General features: G+C 39.9%; 1 protein-coding gene across 2 annotated transcripts in view; it reads left to right on the forward strand.

Annotated features, from left to right (window-relative positions):
• Positions 1-19,120, forward strand: part of GDAP1L1 (ganglioside induced differentiation associated protein 1 like 1) — a 52,338-nt gene that overhangs the window by 4,464 nt on the left and 28,754 nt on the right. Inside the window, exon 1 of one of the 2 annotated variants that reach the window (XM_083359247.1) lies at positions 18,535-18,538. The exons of the other annotated variant lie outside the window; for it this stretch is intronic. The gene's annotated coding sequence lies outside the window, so the exon portion shown is untranslated. Of the gene's footprint in view, positions 1-18,534; positions 18,539-19,120 lie in introns of those variants that run through there. 2 annotated transcript variants of the gene reach the window in all.

Genomic DNA, 19,120 nt, shown 5'->3' on the forward strand with positions numbered 1-19,120 from the left:
CTCTTGCATTCATTGCTGATTTGCTTTCAGGTCCAATTCAAGATGCTGGTTGTCACCTTTAAAGCCCTGCATAGCTTGGAGACAAGTAATTTGAAGGGCTGTCATTTCCCAGTTACAACCACCTGACCCACCTGAGCAGAGACTCAGTGTAGGTCACTGTCCCCTCCATTAAGAAGATTTATCTAATGGTCCCAAGAAGAAGGGTCTTCTCCATGATAGTTCCCTCCCTGTGGAACATCATCCCCATGGAGATAACACTACCCCCACCTTGATACTCTTTCAAAAGCCCCACGAACCTGGGCACCTCAGGGTAATATATTCCACACCAGGGTTTATTGGATTTTGTATTTGGGATGCTATTTCTTTGAACTATCATGAGTGGGTGGCCATACATTTTTTTTTTAATAAATAAAAATAATATCCTAAACAGAAAGCCAGTTTGGTGTACTGGTTAAGGGCAGTCACTTTCTATCAGTCCTAGGAATAAGGCAGTGGTAAACCACTTCCCAAAACTGTAGGAACTAATCCACACATTCTCTAGGAGTCAAGGCACAAAATAGATAGATAGATAGATAGATAGATAGATAGATAGATAGATAGATAGATAGATAGATAGATAGATGATAGATAGATAGATGATAGATATATTAGATAGATAGATAGATAGATAGATAGATAGATAATAGATAGATAGATAGATAGATGATAGATAGATAGATAGATAGATAGATAGATAGATAGATAGATAGATAGATGATAGATAGATAGAGATAGATAGATAGATGATAGATAGATTAGATAGATGATAGATAGATAGATAGATAGATGATAGATAGATAGATGATAGATAGATAGATGATAGATAGATAGATAGATAGATAGATAGATAGATAGATAGATAGATAGATAGATAGATAGATAACTTGAGATTACCAAGTTATGACTAAGCAGACATTAAAATTGGTTGTTGAAACCAGGCCCTGAAAGTTCTCCATTCTGCATCTGAAATAAGATATGGATTGACCAGAAAGGGATATTTTCTTACGCAATTTTAATTCTGAGTGATCTTTAATATAGTTGAGAATTTCATGCTCCACTTGTTAGTTTGGCTGAAGCAAGAGTCAATAAAATAAATAAATAAATAAAGCTTGCTGAGCATCTCTAAGCCGTGGATTATCTCTCTGATTAGTGCAGCCATATTAGACTACAACTCCCATCCTCTGAAGACAAGTATGACCATTAACAGTATTTCTGAAATGAGAGGATCTTTAAGTTAAGGACTCTTTACTAGCACAAAATTTGGTGAAGTTTGGGGTTTTTTTTTACTCATTTTGATGTTTGATTATTAGAAAGTAAGGTATTTTTTTAAAGACTAGCCTATCAGCTTTGATTCACATAGTTAACTATGACCACAATATAGTGAGTATTTATCACATTAATAATATCAATTATCTCAGCTTTTTAGTTAAGATGAAAGTCATTCTAGAAGTGCTGAGTCAGATGCCTCCAGAACCTTTGAAGCATGATATAAAAGAAATAACTATTCTTAGTTCTTTCTTCTTCCCTAATCCATGATACATTGCCTCTAAGCATGGTGATTCCATTTAGTTTGCATGGCTGGAAATTGCTGAGAATGTATTGCTGAGAAGTTCCTACATAAAAGTTCATGCAATTGGTGCCCCAATCTTATTTACACAGAGCTGGAAATCTGAATATTAAAAAAAAAAAATCTTGCGTAATTGCATTGCAACTTAGCCAGACAGTATAATTTTCACTAAGCAAGAAAGTATTCATAATCTGAATATTTAGTCTTTAGAATCAGACATCAGAATTCTGGATCTCATCAGAATGTTAGAATGACATCCTACATTTCCAGCAGTTCTATTCATTTGGACACCTGCTTATTCAGACATTTTAATCTACACCCTCCATAAGTCATTCTGATCAAAAAGTGCATTACAAAATGCACTCTCTCCGCTTATATGTTGACTCCCAAGTCTGTCGCCAGGTGGCAGAGAGAGTCTATTGTGTTTGTCATTGGCAGAATGCAGCGCATCAGTGTTCTTTTCATGCATCCTTTTCATGGTTGTATAGGAGCATAGAGAGCACAGCTTCACTCAGAGCTGCTTTGGATCTTGCTGACCTGGGCTCTCTATGCCAGTCCAGACAGAGTAATGAAATTCCACCCTCTTGGATCCAACAACAAAGGCGTTTCTATGACCATCGGATGGTCTGACCATACAGCAGCTGCAGCCTTCCTTTTCTTCTCTTCTTCTGTAATCTGGGGCTGTCATGGCGACTCCCAACAATATTACTGCCACAAACTGCAGCTGGTGGCCCATTTCAGCGCTGGAGAATGATGCAGGCAAATCCAGGGAGGTTGAGGAAAATCAGGATCCGACACACCCTGCCTTCAGGTCCAAGGACAGGCTGGTTCTGTATCATTGGACCCAATCATTCAGCTCACAGAAGGTAAAATGCTTTGCGGGACTGAAGAAGGACTTATTAGATTCCCCTCACATTTTAGGGTGTTGAGATTATGAGGCTGGGGCAGGGCTGGGTGGGGAAATCTGGCTGCTTTTTGTCTTGGGGTAACAATTGGAGATGGAGAGTTGAAGCAAATGTCCATGTTTGGTCTCTGTGTTTCTACCATTGCAACAATATTTGGCAAACGTGGGTGGAAGGGAGTAAATGTGTCGGTCTGATTTGCAGGTGAGATTTCCATGATGTATTTGGAGAAGCTTTTGTTTGATAGCTTGTTTGTTTAGGCTTCTGAATGAAAGGGAAGAGAGAGAACATTATAGAAAAATGAATCATTTGCAGGTAAAGGAATGGAGGCAGGCATGTTAGGACTGGAGATTCTGCATTGATTTGTGAAAGGGTCACACTATCCCTGACCAGCCCTTTACTTCTGACACTGCAGTAATCGTAAGTGCCAGGCTTTTTCTTGGACTCAAAAATCTGCTCTTGGAGCTATTCTGTTCAGGCTTTTGTTACAAAGGTAACAAAGGCATTTCCCTTTGGGAATCCTGATCTTTATTTTGCACAGCCATGCATATACAGCATACTGCAGCCATTTCACTGGGATTTGTAATATATTGGAGCTGAGTTATGCAAAGGAGCAGTTTTGTCCAAATATGAGGTTGCCCCTTTCCTCCCACAATAGGTTCCACCTTTGGAGGGAAGGGACCCACAGGCATTGGAGAAACCTTTGGACCCCTGATTCATAAAGACTGTTTTGCACTTCCTGAGCTTCCAAAACAACCTAGGTGTTAGCTTCTTTTATTTCAGAGGATTTTGCCTCTTGTTCTTCCATTATAAGACATCTTAGTTCAAAGATTTTCTTTATGTCTTTGTCTCTGTGTCTGGTAAGGAAACAGTTAACGAGCTACTCATACATGCTTTTCTACAACTAATCCAGATTTAGCCCCACCTCTGTCAGAATTGATGGGACTCCAGGGACAGCAGACTGAACAATTAAAGAGACAGTACTAAACATGCACCACTGATTTCTGACAGGCCCTCTCCTACACACACACACACACACACACACACACACACATGTAGGGATGATACATATGTGTATTTGTGTGTGTTTCTTTGTGTGTTTTTTAATTGCTTGCCAAGAATTCGCTCTGTTCTGAAAAGCAGAACCTGAGTTCCTGATGCAATCTTGGATTATGCTGCATAAACATGACATATGTACTATACAATATGGATTCAGACTGTGTTTCAGATTAGAGTTCTCTTTATTTAATTGCATTAGCAACGTTATAATTCACCCAGAATATCTACAAAGTCTCCTTTTAGCATCCTAGGAATGCAAAAGTTACATCCTGGCAGAATTGGAACATTTGAAGGTCTCCTTTTTCTTTTCCCCACCCACCTTTCACCCCTTCAGGGTTTCTGCTAATAAAAGCAACAGCAGACAGACATCTGAAAAAATCAACCAAGATTAATAAATCCCACAAAATTCCTTCCTTGTTTCAGTACCATGGCCAGGGCAAAAATGAAGTTTTCAATACCTAAAACGGTGTTTTCTAACAAATAGAGAAGAAACAATCTGTAGAAACAGCTTGTATTGAATGTAGAAAAAATCAAATCCATGAACACACACGTGCAGAGGGTGGGGGGACAATACGTTTTTATAGCTGATACCCTATAGATTATTTCCACATATTGTAGCTGAATTTTTGTCTCAAAAATGATTGGTTTCTACAACCTCAAAACCTAATGCCTGTGACAGAAATAAGCTATTCCAATTATTTTAGAACTATAGTATTTATTTAAATATTTATACAATCTTTGTGATTCACTATCTAACGTGGGGAATATATACTTTGGGGATAAAAAATTTGGAAATAAATATGGCTACAAATAATGAGCTAGTTTTGTACATACAAGAAATACACACACACACACACACACACACACACACATACACTTGAAAGCTCTATCATCTGAAAAGACCTAACACTGTTACTTATTTTCTAACTTGCAAAAAAACGTCTAGCAAGCTTTCAGGGAATTCTAGTAAATCTAGAATCTGGGTTTAATAAACAAATTTGGTTTCACAGTTTCAGGGTTTTTTTAATAATAAATGCCACATTCATAAGTAAACAAGAAGGGATGTGCTGTGTTCAGGTACATAGTGTAAAGCTATAGAGAAACTGGCCAAGGAATATTTTCCCTGTCCACATATACAAGAACAAGGAATAGTGGGTGTAAATTATAGTTATCTAGATTTTCTTTAAATGTAAGGGAAAAAAATCCTGGTAGTAATATTTCTGTAACAGTGGAATAGTATGCTATGGAGGTTGTGGGTTCTCCATCTCTGGAGATTTTAAAAACAGCTTGGAAGCCACCTCTTATGCCTAGTTTAATTGATTTTCTTATTCATGACTTTTGATCCCTTCCAACCCTACTATCCCCTTCATGGATTACTGCCTTGTCGTGGCGAAGGGGCTTGCGTAATTCAATGAAGCTATGAGCTATGCCGTGCAGGGCCACCCAAGACGGACAGGTCATAGCCGAGAGTTCTGACAAAACGTGATCCACTGGAGAAGGAAATGGCAACCCACTCCAGTATCTTTGCCATGAAAACCCTATGGACAGTACCAAAAGGCAAAACGATATGACGCTGGAAGATGAGCCCCTCAGGTCGGAAGGTGTCCAATATGCTACTGGGGAAGAGCAGAGGGCTAGTACTAGTAGCGCCAGAAAGAATGAAGCGACTGGGCCAAAGCCGAAAGGACGCTCAGCTGTGGATGTGTCTGGTGGTGAAAGGAAAGTCCGATGCTGTAAAGATTTTTTCTCCATAGGAACCTGGAATGTAAGATCCATGAATCAAGGAAAGCTGGACGTGGTCAAACAAGAGATGACAAGACTGAACATCGACATCTTAGGTATCAGCGAACTAAAATGGACAGGAATGGGTGAATTTAATTCAGATGACCATCAGGTATACTACTGCGGACAAGAATCCCTCAGAAGAAATGGAGTAGCCTTCATAGTCAATAAAAGAGTAGGAAAAACAATACTAGGATACAATCCTCAAAATGACAGAATGATCTCAGTTCGAATCCAAGGCAAACCATTCAATATCACAGTAGTCCAAGTCTATGCCCCAACCACCAGTGCTGAAGAGGATGAAATTGACCGGTTCTATGAAGCCCTACAGCACCTTATAGAACGAACACCCAAAAATGATGTCCTTATCATCATGGGGGATTGGAATGCTAAAGTAGGAAGCCAAAAGATAAGCGGAATAACAGGCAAGTTTGGCCTTGGAGTACAAAATGAAGCAGGGCACAGGCTGATAGAATTTTGTCAAGAGAATACGATGGTCATAGCAAACACTCTTTTCCAACAACCCAAGAGACGGCTCTACACATGGACATCACCAGACGGTCAACACAGAAATCAGATTGACTATATGCTCTGCAGCCAAAGATGGAGAAGCTCCATACAGTCAGTAAAAACAAGACCAGGAGCTGACTGTGGCTCAGACCATGAGCTTCTCCTTGCAAAGTTTAGGCTTAAACTGAAGAAAGTAGGGAAAAGCACTAGGCCACTCAGGTATGAATTAAATCATATCCCTGTTGAATATACAGTAGAGGTGACAAATAGATTTAAGGAATTAGATCTGATAGACAGAGTGCCTGAAGAACTATGGACAGAGGTTCGCGACATTGTACAACAGGTAGCAACCAAAACCATCCCAAAGAAAAAGAAATGCAAGAAAGCAAAATGGCTGTCTGAGGAAGCTTTGCAAATAGCTGAGGAAAGGAGGGAAGCGAAAGGCAAGGGAGAAAAACATAGATATGCCCAATTGAATGCAGAATTCCAGAGAATAGCTAGAAGAGATAAGAATGCCTTCTTAAATGAACAGTGCAAAGAAATAGAAGAAAACAATAGAATAGGGAGGACCAGAGATCTTTTCAAGAAAATTGGAGAGATGAAGGGAACGTTTAATGCAAAAATGGGCATGATAAAGGACCAAAATGGCAGGGACCTAACAGAGGCAGAAGAGATTAAGAAGAGGTGGCAAAATTACACAGAAGAACTATACAAGAATGAGCTTAACGTCCCAGATAATCACAATGAGGTGGTCACTGACCTCGAGCCAGACATCCTAGAATGTGAAGTGAAGTGGGCCTTAGAAAAGCTGAGCAACAACAAAGCTAGTGGAGGCGACAGTATTCCAGCTGAGCTGTTCAAAATCTTAAAAGACAGTGCAGTAAAAGTGCTACACTCAATCTGCCAGCAAATTTGGAAAACTCAACAGTGGCCACAGGATTGGAAAAGATCAGTTTACATCCCAATTCCAAAGAAGGGCAGTGCCAAAGAATGTTCAAACTATCGCACCATTGCACTCATTTCTCATGCTAGTAAAGTCATGCTTAAAATCCTACAAGCTAGACTTCAGCAGTATGTGGATCGAGAACTACCAGAAGTACAGGCAGGATTTCGAAGAGGCAGAGGAACTAGAGATCAAATTGCCAACATACGCTGGATCATGGAGAAAGCTAGGGAGTTCCAGAAAAACATCTACTTCTGCTTCATTGACTATGCTAAAGCCTTTGATTGTGTGGATCATAACAAACTGTGGCAAGTTCTTAAAGAGATGGGAGTACCAGACCATCTTATTTGTCTCTTGAAAAACTTATATGCGGGTCAAGAAGCAACAGTGAGAACTGGACATGGAACCACTGATTGGTTCAAAATTGGGAAAGGTGTCCGGCAAGGCTGTATACTTTCGCCCTGCCTATTTAACTTATATGCAGAGCACATCATGAGAAAGGCAGGGCTAGATGATTCAAAAGTTGGAATTAAGATTGCCGGAAGAAATATCAACAACCTAAGATACGCAGATGATACCACTCTAATGGCAGAAAGTGAAGAAGAACTAAAGAGCCTCTTGTTGCGGGTGAAGCAGGAGAGTGCAAAACTTGGGTTGAAACTTAACATTAAGAAAACCAAGATCATGGCATCTGGCCCTCTCAGTTCCTGGCAAATAGATGGGGAAGAAATGGAGGTAGTGACAGATTTTATTTTCCTGGGCTCCAAGATCACTGCAGATGGGGACTGTAGCCAAGAAATTAAAAGACGCTTGCTCCTCGGAAGGAAAGCCATGGCAAATCTAGACAGCACACTAAAAAGCAGAGACATCACCCTGTCAACAAAAGTGCGTATAGTCAAGGCTATGGTCTTCCCAGTTGCAATGTATGGCAGTGAAAGTTGGACCATAAGAAAGGCTGAGCGCCAAAGAATTGAGGCCTTTGAACTATGGTGCTGGAGAAGACTCCTGCGAGTCCCTTGGACTGCAAGGCGATCAAACCGGTCAGTCCTAGAGGAGATCAATCCTGACTGCTCTTTAGAAGGCCAGATCCTGAAGCTAAAACTCAAATACTTTGGCCACCTAATGAGAAGGAAGGACTCACTGGAGAAGAGCCTAATGCTGGGAAAGATTGAGGGCAATAGAAGAAGGGGACGACAGAGAATGAGGTGGCTGGATGGAGTCACTGAAGCAGTAGGCGTGAGCTTAAATGGACTCCAGAAGATGGTAGAGGACAGGAAGGCCTGGAGGAATGTTGTCCATAGGGTCGCGATGGGTCGGACACGACTTCGCAGCTAACAACAACAACAACAAACCCTACTATTCTATAATTCGATAGGAGCTGTGCTGTATCAGAACAAAACATTATCCTATCCAACAGTTTGCAGCAACCAATGGCAATCAGAAACTCACAAAGGAATACAACTACAATAGCATCATATTTACTTATATTACAGAATAACAGAATAACAGAGTTGGAAGGGACCTTGGAAGGAGTCAAGCTATTATCCAAAGCATCTGAAGGCAGGATAAGAAGCAATGGATGGAAACTAATCAACAAGAGAAGCAACCTAGAAACTAAGGAGAAATTTCCTGACAGTTAGAAAAATTAATCAGTGGAACAACTTGCCTCCAGAAGTTGTGAATGCTGCAACACTGGAAGTTTTTAAGAAGAGACTGGACAGCCATTTGTCTGAAATGGTATAGGGTTTCCTGCCTGAGCAGGGGGTTGGACTAGGTCATCAACATTAAAGTTGTTAAGGTTCAGAAACATTTCTCTACATCATATTTAAGTTTATAAATCTATATTGTTAACTCTTTGAGGCAGACCAGATCAGGAAACAAACTCTGAAAGTACTATTAAAGTTCTATTGTTGCAGGAAACCAGGCAGACTTTCTCTTTCTTTGCCTTTTATACTGAAGAGAGTCAAGGCAAGCTATTCCCAAGGTGGAAAAAATGAGATTAAAGTCCCTGAAGAATCTAATATTCTTCATGAACATTATTAGCTAATTTGTGATACCTGAATTAACATGTATTGGACAATTGTTTTATTTATTAACTAGTATAGTTTGAAAACAAATTAGTATGTTCTACTTTTTCTTTGATTTGGACGTTCTTAAATCTCCACAACTACTCTCCTCCTTTCCTGCCTTGGTGCCATCAATAGCATGAAGTTCTAAGATTTAGAGATAATTATAAAAGTATTAGGAAATAGCACTAATGACAGTCTCATTCATAGCAGTTTGCACAAAGCTATGTTGGGAATATGCAAATACTTTTCTTGTAATCAGTAGAGAAACTGCAGATCAGATATGGTTGCAAATACTTCTCCCACTGGATGGAAATTTTATTAATGGGCTAGACCAGGCATGTCAAACTGCCAGCCTGCGGGCCGGATGCATCACAACGAAACCGTGCCCTCCCCATTGCCAGCAATGGGAAAAAGTCACGATACATTACACGATGTCACGTGACATCGCGAGTTTGACATGCCTGGGATAGACAGAGAATAAATATATTTATTATTATGTATGTATCTATTTATCAGATTTATGAGGCCATCCATCCATTCCTCAAAACCCTGGACAGTGAATAAATACAAACATCATTAATGGTGCATTGGTATACAAGTAGTCCTCAACTTACAACCACAATTGAGCCCAAAATTATTTTGTTAAGTGAGACATTTTTTAAGTGAATTTGCCCCATTTTACAACTTTTCTCGCCACATTGGTTAAGTGAATCACTGCAGTTTTTAAATTAGTAACCTGGTTGTTAAGTGAATCTGGTTTCCTCACTGACTTTGCTTGTCAGAAGGTCACAAAAGGGAATCACATGACTCTGGGACATTGTAAACATCATAAATGTGAGTCAGTTGTCAAGCATCCGAATGTAAATCACGTAACTGTATGGATGTTGCAATGGTCATAAGTATGAAAAATGGTCATAAGTCACTTTTTTCAGTGCCATTTTAACTTTGAACCATCACTAAATGAATTGTTGTAAGTTTAGGACTACCTGTATCTGCTAGAGATACCATGTGCCACAAAATACACAAAGTAATACAAAATGAAGAAGTTAAAGTGCTCTGGGACTTTTACAATTCAAACAGAGAAGCACCTGCCACATAACACCCCAGACTTAATTGTCCATAAGACAAAACAAATCTGGATAGTGGTAGTGGCAGTCACTGGAGACAGCAGAAGAGAAGAAAAGGAACTGGAGAAAACCACAATATATAAAAATCCGAAAATAGAATTAGAATGATTGTGGCAAAAGAAAGCAAATAGAGTACCAATAGTAATAGCCACATTGGGTGTAATCCCAAAACATCTGGAACATCACTTGAATACCGCTTCATTGATACTGAAAATAATTATGATCAGTCAATTGCAAAAGGCAGCTTTCTCGGAACAGCTTACAATCTGTGATAATACTTTTGGTATTATTAAACAACAATATCCGCTTGTTTCAGGTCCTTGGGAAGGACTTGATAGGTAGACAAAAATGCTAAATCCAGCCTCAACATCTACTTGACTGTGCAACCAACCATAATAATAATAGAAATTTTCAGGCAAAGGCAAAGACCTCTGTTTAAGAAAAAACAAACATACACAGCTGTAAAATGAGCGTTCCTGGCTTAGTAACAGTATTTATAAAAAGATCTTGGAACAGTAACTAATTGCAAACTTTATGCGTCAGCAGTGTGAAAAAAGACAAAGGCAATGTCAGTCTGCAGCACCAGAAGAATGGTTGTCAAATTATAGGAAGTGTATGTTCCACTGTATACTTCTATTGTCAGTCCAGACCTCAAGCACTGCGTCCATGTTTAGGTTTCAGAGAAACAGGAGGTTTGGGGATGGGCAATGGGGTTGATAAGGAACTAAAATCTCCTATGAGAGAAATGAAAAAGTGGAAATATGATAGCCCTGTGTACAAATTAACAACTAATTTTATATGCCTGAATTAGTTTTAAACTAGCCCCTTATTTCCCATTAAGCAGGCTTTCATTTTAAAAACATTTGATAAATATGTTTTATTATCTATACCTTGATATTTTGGGTCTAATATAGTCAATGCTACTTATGATTTGCATTCAGTAGGATTTATCTAATACTGTTGCAAGCAGGTTGCTATGACTGCTTAATAAAAATAGAAAAATTGAAGCATTGGAAGTATGCTTAAATGGTTGCCTTTTATTTCATTTTCTTTTGCTTCTGCAGATGTTTCTATTGGTTTTTGTGCCATGTTACAAGGCTTCTTAGGATTATGAGTGACCTCAATGAAGCCTTGAGAAACCACATTTTCTCTAACTTTACTGTTAATGTATCATCAGTTTTTGGCCATATCAAAATCAAGAGGGTTTGAAATGAATAGGAATCAGAATGTGAATAGATAATTAGCAAAGCATGTGTTGTGCCTACACAGCAGCACTGAATGTGGTCCTTAGAAAAAAGTTCCATGAATGTCTGAAACCCTCAATTCCTAGAATTCCTAATTAGCATCTGTCCTAGGAATTTTGAGTCTTGACATATCTAGATGCAAAAGACTTCTAGAATGTAATCATTTAGTTATTTGTTTTAATTCAATTTGACATTGCCCAACTCCAACTGACTCTGGTCAGTTCACAAAAAATATATTAAAAGTTAATGCAAACCAAACGCAAGATGAAATCTAGACACAATATATAAACAAAAAAAAAAACAAAAATAAAAAGCTTACCCAAGGGGCCACAATTATCTCACACAAGGTCTGGGAATACAGCCAGATCTTCAAAATGTGGAGCCATGTGGATTTCCACAAGGGGATCTCATTTTAAAGAGCAGGGACCATGACAGGAAAGGCATGCTTCCTGGGTCCCAATAGACAACACTGTTTAATTGAAAAGACTTGGAGTGTGCCAACTCTGCCATCACTAGGAAGAAACCATGGGAGATAGGAGCCCCTCAAGTAACCTGGCCCTATGCCTTGTAGGGCTTTATAGATAATAATCAGAACCTTGAATTATATCTAGAAGAAGACTGGCAGCTCATGGAGCTCATGGAGCAGAGATATCATATGGGCATACCAAGATTTGCCATCACAGCCTGAACTGTTGCATTCTGGACCAGCTGAAGCTTCTTTGGGGTTTTCAAGAACACTTACACTACATTATAGTAGCCAAGCTTTCAGGTGGCTAGAGCATGAGTGACTACTGAAGGGTTTCTTGGCCTAGGAAAGGGTGCAACTGATGTACCCAACAGAGGCCTCTTTAGCCACAGCTGCCACATGCTCTTCAAGCAAAATCAGTGAGTCCAAGAGGATCCCCAGACTGGACACCATTAGGAGTGGAGAAGGGCCACCTGATCCAAGAGTATGAATGGAAAGTCTTTAGAACCTGGTGGGCCCAATATCCACAGCCATTCAGTCTTGTTAGGATTTAGTTGGAGATGGTTCCTCCTCATCCAAGCTTGCAGAGCTTCCAGGAACGGATTCAACAGCCCCATTTGGGCAAACCAAAATCAGTTGGTTGAAATTACAAGGAAGCATATTCAGGATCATCATCAGGAGGAATTTCCTGACATAATGTAAACCCATGGAACTGGCTGCCATATTAAGTGCTAGTTTATTTCTCATTAGACATCTTTAAACAAGCTAGATAGTAACTTGTCAGAGATGCTCTAGTGAATCCTGAATAGGGAGTTAATTATGTGATCTTTAAGATCCCTTTCAACTATATTTATTATTTTAATACAGGTTTGAATGATACACACACACAAATACACACATGTATATATAATTGTATGAATCTATGATGCTATCACTCTTATTCTTCTATCTTTACCCAAATTCTCCTGGACCAGGCTTCTAACTAGATAATGACTGCTGTTTCATGGATCAAGGATTTTTCAATCTTCTAAAATGGTTAGCTATTCAAGCATTTATTAAACATATTGCCTTTTTAAATTCAGAATTTATTTTCAAAGCAGAAGTGGCTTCATAACAGAAATGAAGGACATCAAATCAGGGCAGCCCTAGTGTAAAAGAAAAGTCTTAGATTTAGTGATTGGCACAATGACTGACTACCTAACTTCAGTTTCCACCAGCAGGTTATCCTGAATTTGATTTGCATAAGAGCCCTTCCATAAGGAGGTTCAGCACCTTATGCTCCAACACTCACATGATCCCTAGACAATTCAATTTTCTTGCCCTAAATCTCAGAAAGCAGAACTTCCTCTTGTGATTTTAGATGTTAAGCCTCATATCATAAAACTGGCATCTTGTAATGTAGAGGTTGCTACGCCTCTCCTTCCCTGCCTGGTTTGAGAATTAGTCTAGTGAGCACTTCATAATATCTCAAACTTTTTTGGTGTGTGTGTCTCTGTGTGTGAAGTTTTTACTAGATTAGAATGACAAAAAACTAATCATGCACTATTTCTAAACCGCTTGTAACCAATAGGATTTTGAATGCTCAATACTGCGGTCACTGTATAATAGAAGAGAATAGAGCTAGAAGGGACCTTGGAGGTCTTCTAGTCCAGCCCCATCCTCAAGCAGGATTATACCATCTCAGACAAGTGACTGTCTAGTCCCTTTCTTCTTGAAAACCTCCAGTGATGGAGCACCCACAGTTTCTGGAGGCAAGCTGTTCCACTGGTTAACTGTCCTCACTGTCAAGAAGTTCCTGCTTAATTCCAGGTTGCTTCTCTCTTTGATCAATTTCCAACCATTGTTTCTTGTCCTGCCCTCTGGTGCTTTGGAGAATAACGTACACCCCTCTTCTTTGTGACAACCCGTCAAATACTGGAATACTGCTATCATGACTCCCCTATTTCTTCTTTTCTTTAGAGTAGCCAAACTCAAGTCCTGCAGCCGTTCTTCCTATGTTTTAGTCTCCAGGCCTTTGGTCACCTTAGTTGCTCTTCTCTGAATTTTTTCCAAACTCTCAACATCTTTTTTCTGATATTCCAGGTATGGTCTTACTAGGGTTTTATAAAGCGGTACTAATACTTTGTGTGAACTTGATTCTATGCCTCTGTTTATACAACCTAGGATTGTATTAGCTTTTTTGGCGGCGGCTGCACACTGCTAGTTCATGGTTAAGTGATTGTCCACTAGGACTCCAAGGTCCCTCTCACAATTACTGTTTTTAAGCCAGCTCTCACCCAATCTGTACTTGTACCTTTGATTTTTCCTGTCTAAATGTGCTTTTCTCCACACTGAAACTCATTTTGTTGGATACGCTTTGCTCAGATAATATGTGCCAAGGTATTTATTTCATCTCATTACCTTTAGTCCAAATCCTCATAATTGGCTTGTATTCAGTGTCTTGAAAGCTCTGAGAAATAAACAGTATTGAAAAGCAGCTTCTGGAAAGCATGCTCAGTCTCTAAAAGGTTCACCATCACTGATCTAGTAGATCCAATGATGTGCTGGGGATTATTAATGTGAAGTGGTATTGTGAAATTTAATAATATTCTTAGGTTTTTTAAGATTAGGAAAACAAGCCTATAAGATCTTTTCTAAGACCTTGCCAAGATTACTTCTGTTACCAGTCATTGGCAAGTGATATACCACTTTCACAGACAAGGTGATCAGCTATAGCAATGAGATGGGTCTCATTTCAGGAATCTGACTGCCTTGACTAGGCTACTTTGTCTGACTTCATTCCCACGCCCGTTGTGGTATTTCCCAGGTTAAAATAACATGAAATAAAGAAATATGTAGGAAGTATCCATGACAGAAGCAGTCCCCAGGAGGAAGATAGTCAAAATAAGTAGTTGCTAGGCAAAAAGATCATTTATTTTAGAGTGGGAGGTGATGGGAAAGAGTTGCATTCAAGGAATTTGGCTAATAAGCAACAACCTTCATTTTCTGAATACAGCAATTACTAAAAGGGAAACTGCTACTGTACATCTTTAGAGAATGAGATTTTACAATAATTGAAAGCAAATTATTACAGTCGTGTCTGTTTTTCTCAAATAAAAGAGCAGAGATCTGTTTTTTTCTCTCATCTATTTTGTTGGAAGCTGGAAGAAAGCTAAAATGATTTGCCCCAGGCATATACTACAGTATACTAGATTCATGTTTTCAGAGATCTCTTTTAAGATCTTTTGAAGAGATTTATGACAATCTGTTGGGAGAGTTGCCCCTTGCATCAGGTTAATTTTTTATTTTTATTTTTTTATTTTAATTCCATTTATATCCCGCCCTTCTCCGAAGACTCAGGGCGGCTTACAAGCTTAGCAGTAGCCTTCATTCTATGTATATGCCTGCTTATTAGGGTTTTCACACACACCCCAAGCGGCATTATTACAAAGTCAGCTTATTGCCCCCAACAATCTGGGTCCTCATTTTACCTACCTCGGAAGGATGGAAGGCTGAGTCAACCTTGAGCCTGGTGGGATGCGAACCTGCAATAATTGCAGGCAGCTGGTGTTACTTAAGGAGGCATTAGCCTCCTTAAGTAACACCAGAGAGAAGCAGAAAGTCAGAGGAGATGGCTCCTGTATGGCTTCTCCTCAGTTGTTGATCCTGGCAGCTCCTTATGTTACTGAGCATTCTGGGGGATGACGTGTGTGTGTGTGTGTGTGTGTGTGTGTGTGTGTGTGTGTGTGTGTGTGTGTGTAGCAAAACCATGTGCTGCAGATCTGGAAGTAAGCCTAAAAAGAAGGTGGAACCGGCTTTGTTCCCTGCCAGAAAACTGACAGCATTTGGTTTTCTCTTAGAGATTGCTAGGAAGCAGGAGGCCTAGGAGTGCTCATGCAGGATCTCTCCTTTGGGTCATGCAGATTATCTTTAATACACAGAAGGCCTTCAGTCTTTAGTAACAGCTCCTAAGGCAGTGATGGCAAACCTTTTAGAGACCAAGTGCCCAAACTGCAACCCAAAACCCACTTATGTATCGTCGGGTGCCAGGTGGGCGTGGCCCATTGGGTGGGCGTGGCTGCAGTGGTAACGGCAGAATGGGTGGGACTAAAAAAGTTCAATCAATTCCAACTTTGCGAGATCTTTTTTTTTTCCCCGCAAGAAGTTGAAATTGATTGATTGATTGATTGAACCTTTTTTTTTTGCACATGGCGGTGGAGACCTAAAGCAAAAAGGTTTTATAAAACCCAGCTGAAGGCCTAGGACTGGGGTGACCACTTGCGTCCCTACAGAGAGGGCTCTGCGTGCCACTTGTGGCACGCGTGCCGTTCGCCACCACGGTCCTAAGGAATAAACCCTTGAAATTTCTCATCGCTTTGGCAGCTCTCCTTATTGTTTGAAGTCAGCAGAAAAGTGTGTCAATATAAATTGTGCTGCCTATCCTACCTATACGACAAGCCCTATCCTACCTCAGAAACAAAGCTGGCAAGCAATCCTGTCCTTACAGTTTTAATGTGGAACAATTTATTGGCAGGATTGCTGAATTCCCCCTGGTTTCACTGAGCGGGGGGGGCAGTCTTTTCCTCTCAATGAGTACAGGCAGTCCTCAACTTACAACTGTTTGTTTAGTGGCTGTTTGAAGTTACATTAGCACTGGGGAAAAAGTGATCTATGACCATTTTTTACACTTGTGACTGTTGCAGCATTCCTGTGATCATGTTATCAGAATTTGGACCCTTGGCAACTGATTCATTTGTATGATAATTGTAGTGTCCCAGGGTCATGTGATCCCCTTTTGCGACCTTCGGACAAGCAAAGTCAGTGGAGAACCCAGATTCACTTATCATGTTACTAACTTAACAGTTGCAGTGATTCACTTAACAACTGTGGCAAGAATGGTTGTAAAATGGAGCAAAATTTATTGTCTCACTTAGCAACAGAAACGTTGGGCTCAATTGTGGTCGTACGTTGAGGACTACCTGTATCCTCTGCTAGGAGGAAAAATGACTGCTTCTTCTTAACATGGGGTGGAACAGGCTTGAGTGAGTACAAGCTTGCAACTGAGATGCAAGTTTTAGCACACTTTCAAGTTGCCTGAGGTGCCCGACGTGTGGAGGCACCCTACACCTGTGAGTTGTTGCACTGGCTATTTTTTGGCCATAGGTCTAGTGCTCTTTAGAAAGTGCAAATAAATCTGTGCCCAGAAAAGTAGCCTGATAGTTGCTCTTTCCATGTTGAAAAGTGGGAGAGCTCCTTCTCACTTCCTCATTCCTCCTCCTTTATTAAAGAGCACAGTAGTAAGCCTCTTGAAGAAATCTATCAAAGGGAGTAAAGAGAAAGTTCCTGATGGCACTGTCTGCTCTCCAAAGCTCAAGTAAGACACATGCCCACAGAGAGAGAGAGAGATGTATGTCTGCACATCATCCACAGAGCAAGAAGAGGATCTTGGGGGGATTTAGATAAAAAAGAGAGAGAGAGAGAGAGAAAACACGGAATAAGAAATCGGGGTGGGGTGGGCAAATGGAGGCAATTTAAGAAGAAGATTGTATGTTGTTAAGTAATAGGAGTTACCCTCATATCTGCAGAAACTGAGCAAGAGACACGTGCATGAGTCACACATTCAGGAACTAGTACCCCAGCAAAGACTAGTGCTAGATTTATTTATTTTTTTTAACACAGGTCTACTTCTATTTCAAAAAACAGAAAAACCCTGTTAAAAGGAGCACGAATAACTGCCAACAAATACTTTGGAAAGTGTGAGTCAGGCCTGGCAGTTGATTCTATGGAAACAAAGTCTCTCATCCCTACATTCCAAAGGCATAAGAGTCTGGATGCATCAGCCAAAAGTCACCAACCAGCATTCTACATCGTATTTCTGGCCAAAACGGAGTCAGGAGAAAAGGGAAAATGCTACTTTTAAACTGGAATGGCTAAAGAGAAGCGTAAGCTCTATAATGGGCTGAAGGTGAGATGAAGGCAGAATCAAGAGGACACCGTCCTCTATAAAACTAGTTGGAGTGGCAGTTCATGCAGCAATTAAGAGCACAATGATGAGCCCTCATCTTAGAAACTGTAAGAAGAGGCGCTTGTTAATATAGCTGAACTGTATTCCCCACCCCCACCCCCAAATCCTCTCAGGCCGCGTGGGCGGTGAAAGAATGTGCATTATATCTTTGTTGCCTCTGCAGATCTGAGCCCCAGTGAGAAGGAATGAAGAAACCGTGCTCTGGCAAAGCCAAATAAAATGCACCCAAATCTAGATAATCTAGCAACAAAACATCAATATAACAATATGCAAATTTAAAGACTTTATCCATATCCATTGCTTTTGCCATTTAAAGGCAACAAACCGGATGACTCAATTTTTTTGAAAAAAGAAAATGCACAGTTCAGGGAATGGGCAGCCCATCTCTTTGGATGGTGAAAGTGTTTAAACAAAATCAGTCTAAATCTCTCAGCAGTTTTGTATCACATGCACATCGCCATCTGCAAAAGCACACAGGACACATATTTAAAGATATCACATGGTTTTTTTGGGGGGTGCCAGTTCAGAATTCAGGGTATGTGGCTCATTGATGCAGTTAGTAAATGACCACTGTGGATGGAACTGCCTTTCTCCTCTTTAGCTACATTATGTTTTGCCAATTTTCTATTTGTTAAACCAAAGAAACATGATTTATATGTATGTATGTAAGTATGTATGCATATGTATATTTAGGTATTATCTTAAAAGGTGAGGCAAGGAAAGCAAGCAAGCCTGGAGATTTACATTACAGAGAGGAGAATTCAAAGAAATGTGTCCCCTTCTGTGTCCATCTGTCAAAACGGATTAATTCAAACACTGCCAAAGAGTGAGTGAAGGGTATATTTCTTGTTTCAGTCCTCATCTTTTTCTTTTTTTTTAATCTACTCTCATGCATGAAGCAGTTATCTTAGTGAGTTCTAAATGCTGGGGGCTTAGCCAAAAATAACATCAGCATCTTCTCTGACTGGATAGAAAGGATCTTAAGAAATAAAGATTCTAGTTTAACTTTTTCCTTCAGATATTGATTTTGATCAAGGAATTTTGGAATTGGAAGAATATTTAGATTTAGAATTTTTTCACCCGCATTTTAAAATGCAATAATTTGAGACCAATTACCGTACATTTTCACCAACATAGGAAGCTGGAGTATAAATCAAATAAGTAAATACTGCATATAAGAATAGATTTTTAAATACAGGGTGTCATCCACTACATCAGCGTTTCCCAACCTTAGGAACTTGAAGATGCGTGGACTTCAACTCCCAGAATTCCCCAGCCAGCATAGCTGGCTGGGGAATTCTGGGAATTGAAGTCCACGCATCTTCAAGTTCCTAAGGTTGGGAAACGCTGCACTACATGATGAAGATGATCAGAATTAGATTTCTTTATTGAACTAAGTGCAAAACAG

This window comes from Vipera ursinii (genome assembly GCF_947247035.1).
Source record: "Vipera ursinii genome assembly, chromosome: 3".
NCBI lineage: Eukaryota > Metazoa > Chordata > Lepidosauria > Squamata > Viperidae > Vipera > Vipera ursinii.